The following is a 7330-nucleotide window of genomic DNA, read 5'->3' as shown; positions in this document are numbered from 1 at the left end:
TGAACCCAGGGGAGATACAGGACCCTGCTAGTGTTGAACCCAGGGGAGATACAGGACCCTGCTAGTGTTGAACCCAGGGGAGATACAGGACCCTGCTAGTGTTGAACCCAGGGGAGATACAGGATATATATAAACCATAACCTCAATATCCTGTATCATCCCCTGGGTTCAATATATCTCCATTTTGTATTTGGTTTAGTAGTTTTAGTTTACCCTGAAAGCGTTTTAACATCCCAAGTAGTTTTTGAACCACTGAGGATGGGAGGAGAAAACGATCTCCAAGTTAAAGGGCAACTTGGGGATTTTAACAACGAGGCCCTTTTTTCTACGACCCCAGGGTCCCATTAACTAGCGGATACCATTTTTATGTCTCCGTGTCCAGTATGAAGGAAGTTTGAGCTAACCAGCGGCTGATACCCATAGACTCCCAGTCATTGTGCTAACGCTAGTTAGCACCTTCCTTCAAACTGCACGGCGGAGACATAAAAATGATGTTAGTGAGTTCATCAGACTCCCTTTCAACTCCAGCTACTACTAACTTATTGGTTGTTGTTTCATGTGCAGTATTGACTATATTGATGAGTTTATTAGCAGGGGTGATTGTTTCTCTGTCTCTCTGGATATGAAAAATAAACAGTGGTTCTCTGGCTGACCGCCTTCACTTCTGCAATGCATTGTGGTCCTTCCTGTGTCAGCTGGGGAATGACCTGTACAGTAGAGACCAGAGGGTCAACAGGAAGTTGGATACATCTGCCTAGTCAGGTTCTCACTCTTCTCTCCCTTTCCCTCTCTCCCTTTCCCTCTCTCTCCCTCTTTCTCTCTCCCTTTCCCTCTCGCCCATCTCCTCTCTCTCTCTCCCTTTCCCTCTCTCCCATCTCCTCTCTCTCTCTCCCTTTCTCTCTCTCTCCCATTTCCTCTCTCTCTCTCCTTTCCCTCTCTTCTCTCTCTCTCTCTCCCTTTCCCTCTCTCCTCTCTCCCTTTCCCTCTCTCTCTCTCGCTTTCCCTCTCTCCCATCTCCTCTCTCTCTCCCTTTCCCTCTCTCTCTCCATTCCCTCTCTCCCATCTCCTCTCTCTCCCTTTCCCTCTCTCCCATCTCCTCCCCCTTTCCCCCTCTCCCATCTCTCTCCCATATCTTCCCTCTCGCTCTGCCTCTCTCTGTAGGCAAGGCATTTGTTCCCAAGCAGCGGCCCATCGAGTCTCGTCAGGAAGATGTAACGACCCTTGACCCGGAACTAGAAGAGGCCCTGTCCAGTGCTACCGACACTGAACTCTGTGACCTGGCAGGTAAGGGGGAGGGGGCAGGTAGGCTGTCTTCTTAGGGACAGAGACACACACAGCCTCTCTCGCTCTCTCTGCATTCAAAAGATCTGTGTATCTTACTGTCTCCAGTCTCTCCAAGAACAGCTAAATACAGGAGTCTTTCATACACACTGTCAGCCAGGCTTGTCCCATGGTACACACACACTAAGCCTGTTGTGTGTTTGTCCACAGCCATCCTAGGTGTCCATACCCTGGTGACCAGCACCCAGAGCTACGATGGAACCAGCAGTAAAGACGGAGGATACAACAGTGAGTACACAACCACAATGTAACCATTACACAACCACAATGTAACCATTACACAACCACAATGTAACCACAACACAACCACAATGTAACCATAACACAACCGCAATGTAACCATAACACAACCGCAATGTAACCATAACTCAACCGCAATGTAACCATAACTCAACCGCAATGTAACCATAACTCAACCGCAATGTAACCATAACTCAACCGCAATGTAACCACAACTCAACCGCAATGTAACCACAACTCAACCGCAATGTAACCACAACGCAACCGCAATGTAACCACAACGCAACCGCAATGTAACCACAACGCCACCGCAATGTAACCACAACGCCACCGCAATGTAACCACAACGCCACCGCAATGTAACCACAACGCAACCGCAATGTAACCACAACGCAACCGCAATGTAACCACAACGCAACCGCAATGTAACCACAACGCAACCGCAATGTAACCACAACGCAACCGCAATGTAACCACAACGCAACCGCAATGTAACCACAACTCAACCGCAATGTAACCACAACGCAGCAACCGCAATGTAACCACAACGCAACCGCAATGTAACCACAACTCAACCGCAATGTAACCACAACGCAACCGCAATGTAACCACAACGCAACCGCAATGTAACCACAACGCAACCGCAATGTAACCACAACACAACCGCAATGTAACCACAACTCAACCGCAATGTAACCATAAATAACTCAACCGCAATGTAACCATAAATAACTCAACCGCAATGTAACCACAACGCAACCGCAATGTAACCACAACGCAACCGCAATGTAACCACAACGCAACCGCAATGTAACCACAACGCAACCGCAATGTAACCGCAACGCAACCACAACGCAACCGCAATGTAACCACAACGCAACCGCAATGTAACCACAACCTAAACACAGTTACCTCCATGCAACCCCAACCTAAACACAGTTACCTCCATGCAACCCAACCTAAACACAGTTACCTCCATGCAACCCCTACACTACTAACCCCAACATAACCAGGGTTATATTTGCTCTGGGTTCCACCTGGTTGTTTGGTGACCAGTCCTCCTATATAAATGAGGTGTGATGGATACAGATGGATCTATTTCAGACGTGGTGAAGGGGGAGAAGATGAACCCCGTGTTTGATGAGCCTCCCAACCCCACTAACGTAGACGACACTCTGCAGAGGATAAGAAACAACGACGCTGCGCTGACGGAGGTTAACCTCAACAACATCAAGGTACACACACACACACGCAGACACACACATAAGCAGACATGCACACGCACACACACGCAGACACACACATACGCAGACACGCACACACGCAGACACACACGCACACACGCAGACACACACGCACACACGCAGACACACATACGCAGACACACACACACGCAGACACACACATACGCAGACACGCACACACGCAGACACGCACACACACACGCAGACACACACACACACACACGCAGACACACATACGCATACGCAGACACACACGCAGACACACGCACGCACGCAGACACGCATACGCAGACACGCACACGCATACGCAGACACACACACGCATACGCAGACACACACACACGCACACACATACGCAGACACACACGCACACGCAGACACACACAGACACGCAGACACAGACACACACACGCTTGCAGACACACAGAAACACACACATTGTTTATTTATTTTTATATATATATATATATATATATATATATATATATATATATATATATATATATATATATGAAACTCACTGACACACACACAATGAGACAAGATGTGATTCTCCTGTATTTTCCTGGTGTTCCAGAACATTCCCATTCCCACGCTGAAGGAGTTTGCCAAGGCCATGGAGAGGAACACACACGTCAAGAAGTTCAGCCTCGCCGCCACACGAGCAACGACCCCATCGCTGTGGTGGGTGTCTGTCTGTCTGTCTGTCTGTCTGTCTGTCTGCCTGTCTGTAGGTGTCTCTCTGTCTGTCTGTCTGTCTGGGTGTCTGTCTGTCTGTCTGTCTGCCTGGGTGTCTGTCTGGGTGTCTGTCTGTCTGGGTGTCTGTGTCTGTCTGGGTGTCTGTCTGGGTGTCTGTCTGTCTGGGTGTCTGTCTGGGTGTCTGTCTGGGTGTCTGTCTGTCTGGGTGTCTGTCTGTCTGGGTGTCTGTCTGTCTGTCTGTCTGTCTGGGTGTCTGTCTGTCTGTCTGGGTGTCTGTCTGTCTGGGTGTCTGTCTGTCTGCCTGGGTGTCTGTCTGTGTGTCTTTCTGCCTGGGTGTCTGTCTGCCTGGGTGTCTGTCTGCCTGGGTGTCTGTCTGCCTGGGTGTCTGTCTGCCTGGGTGTCTGTCTGTATGTCTGTCTGGGTGTCTGTCTGTATGTCTGTCTGGGTGTCTGTCTGGGTGTCTATGTCTGTCTGTCTGCCTGTCTGCCTGGGTGTCTGTCTGCCTGGGTGTCTGTCTGCCTGGGTGTCTGTCTGTATGTCTGTCTGGGTGTCTGTCTGTATGTCTGTCTGGGTGTCTGTGTCTGTCTGGGTGTCTGTCTGGGTGTCTGTCGATGTCTGTCTGTCTTGGTGTCTGTCTGTCTGTCTGGGTGTCTATGTCTGTCTGTCTGGGTTTCTATGTCTGTCTGTCTGTCTGTCTGGGTGTCTGTCTGGGTGTCTGTCGATGTCTGTCTGTCTTGGTGTCTGTCTGTCTGTCTGGGTGTCTATGTCTGTCTGTCTGGGTTTCTATGTCTGTCTGTCTGTCTGTCTGGGTGTCTGTCTGGGTGTCTGTCGATGTCTGTCTGTCTTGGTGTCTGTCTGTCTTGGTGTCTGTCTGTCTGGGTGTCTGTATGTCTGCCTGGGTGTCTGTCTGGGTGTCTGTCGATGTCTGTCTGTCTTGGTGTCTATGTCTGTCTGGGTGTCTGTCTGGGTGTCTGTCGATGTCTGTCTGTCTTGGTGTCTATGTCTGTCTGTCTGTCTGTCTGGGTGTCTGTCTGGGTGTTTGTCTATGTCTGTCTGTCTGGGTGTCTGTCTGTCTTGGTGTCTGTCTGTCTGCCTGGGTGTCTGTATGTCTGCCTGGGTGTCTGTATGTCTGCCTGGGTGTCTGTATGTCTGGTCTGGGTGTCTGTCTGTGGGTAGGGAAGAAGTGTGTGCAGGTTTATGCTCCAACCCACTCCTAACTACCCCCCTCCCAGGCGATGAGTGAGATGCTGAAGGAGAACAAGTCACACTAACTATAGTCTCAACCTGGAGTCTAACTTCATCACCAGCGCTGGTGCTGCTGCTCTGGTGGACGCTCTCCGAGACAACGACACACTAACTGAGATCAAGATAGACAACCAGGTAACACACACACACACACACACACACACACACACACACACACACACACACTGACTGAGATCAAGATAGACAACCAGGTAACACACACACACACTGACTGAGATCAAGATAGACAACTAGGTAACACACACACACACACACACACACACACACACACACACACACACACACACACACACACACTGACTGAGATCAAGATAGACAGCCAGGTAACACACACACACTGACTGAGATCAAGATAGACAGCCAGGGTAACACACACACTGACTGAGATCAAGATAGACAGCCAGGTAACACACACACACTGACTGAGATCAAGATAGACAACCAGGTAACACACACACACACACACACACACACACTGACTGAGATCAAGATAGACAACCAGGTAACACACACACTAAATATAAACACACATCACACTAACTATACACACATACATGATCACACTAACTATACACACATACATGATCACACTAACTATACACACATACATGATCACACTAACTATACACACATACATGATCACACTAACTATACACACATACATGATCACACTAACTATACACACATACATGATCACACTAACTATACACACATACATGATCACACTAACTATACACACATACATGATCACACTAACTATACACACATGCATGATCACACTAACTATACACACATGCATGATCACCCTAACTACACACACATGCATGATCACCCTAACTACACACACATGCATGATCACACTAACTACACACACATGCATGATCACACTAACTACACACACATGCATGATCACACTAACTATACACACATGCATGATCACACTAACTATACACACATGCATGATCACACTAACTATACACACATACATGATCACACTAACTATACACACATACATGATCACACTAACTATACACACACTCACTCACCACAGGGGTTTTTGTCCAATTGTTCAGGATGGTAAAAATGTTTTCAGCTGGAACTTAAAACCAGATCTAAAGTAGAAAATCTAAACAGAGAAAGGTCATCTAACAGTCAGCGAACATTTAGGACGTCAGGGAGAATCTAGAATTCAAAAACATTTGTCGTGATGTGGGGCCCAAGGGTTCATTTAGTTACAACGTTTGAGTCACTCAGATTGCTTAAGACATGGCAAAATGGTGTAGGATTGAAATGTTCTCTCAGCCACATGGCAAAATGGTGTAGGATTGAAATGTTCTCTCAGCCACATGGCAAAATGGTGTAGGATTCAAATGTTCTCTCAGCCACATGGCAAAATGGTGTAGGATTCAAATGTTCTCTCAGCCACATGGCAAAATGGTGTAGGATTCAAATGTTCTCTCAGCCACATGGCAAAATGGTGTAGGATTCAAATGTTCTCTCAGCCACATGGCAAAATGTGTGGAATACAAATGTTCTCTCAGCCACATGGCAAATGTGTAGAATTCAAATGTTCTCTCAGCCATGGCAAAATGTGTGGAATTCAAATGTTCTCTCAGCCACATGGCAAAATGTGTGGAATTCAAATGTTCTGTGTGGTTCTTGATGTGTGTGTGTGTGGTTCTTGATGTGTGTGTGTGTGGTTCTTGATGTGTGTGTGTGTGGTTCTTGATGTGTGTGTGTGGTACTTGATATGTGTGTGTGTCTCTACAGAGGCAGCAGCTGGGGACTTCAGTAGAGATGGAGATGGCTAAGATGCTGGAGGACAACAACAGCATAGTGAAGTTTGGCTACCACTTCTGTCAGCAAGGCCCACGGGCTAGAGCTGCTGCTGCTATCACCAAGAACAATGACCTGAGTAAGAACACACACACACACACACACACACACACTCAGCTTTTAGGATTGGCCTCTTTTGGGTTCAGGGTATGATATGTACTCCTTTATGATGTCATATCAGTCAGACTGATAATACAGTAATACAGTATATTATACTACAGTCAGTCTGACAGGGTTACTATAACTCAGTATATTATACTACAGTCAGTCTGACTATAACACAGTATATTATACTACAGTCAGTCTGACTATAACACAGTATATTATACTACAGTCAGACTGACTGTAACACAGTATATTATACTACAGTCAGACTGACTGTAACACAGTATATTATACTACAGTCAGTCTGACTGTAACACAGTATATTATACTACAGTCAGTCTGACTGTAACACAGTATATTATACTACAGTCAGTCTGACTGTAACACAGTATATTATACTACAGTCAGTCTGACTGTAACACAGTATATTATACTACAGTCAGTCTGACTGTAACACAATATGTTATACTACAGTCAGTCTGACTGTAACACAGTATATTATACTACAGTCAGTCTGACTGTAACACAGTATATTATACTACAGTCAGACTGACTGTAACACAGTATATTATACTACAGTCAGACTGACTGTAACACAG

At 46.7% G+C, this 7330-nt stretch overlaps 1 pseudogene; it reads left to right on the top strand.

Moving 5' to 3' along the window:
• The first annotated feature begins 1088 nt into the window (after positions 1-1088).
• Positions 1089-6779, top strand: LOC135533901 (tropomodulin-3-like; annotated as a pseudogene).
• The last annotated feature ends 551 nt before the right edge of the window (positions 6780-7330 follow it).

This window comes from Oncorhynchus masou, unplaced genomic scaffold (assembly GCF_036934945.1).
Source record: "Oncorhynchus masou masou isolate Uvic2021 unplaced genomic scaffold, UVic_Omas_1.1 unplaced_scaffold_2788, whole genome shotgun sequence".
In the NCBI taxonomy this organism is placed as follows: Eukaryota; Metazoa; Chordata; class Actinopteri; order Salmoniformes; family Salmonidae; genus Oncorhynchus; species Oncorhynchus masou.
This window is presented reverse-complemented; position numbering and strand designations above follow the sequence as displayed.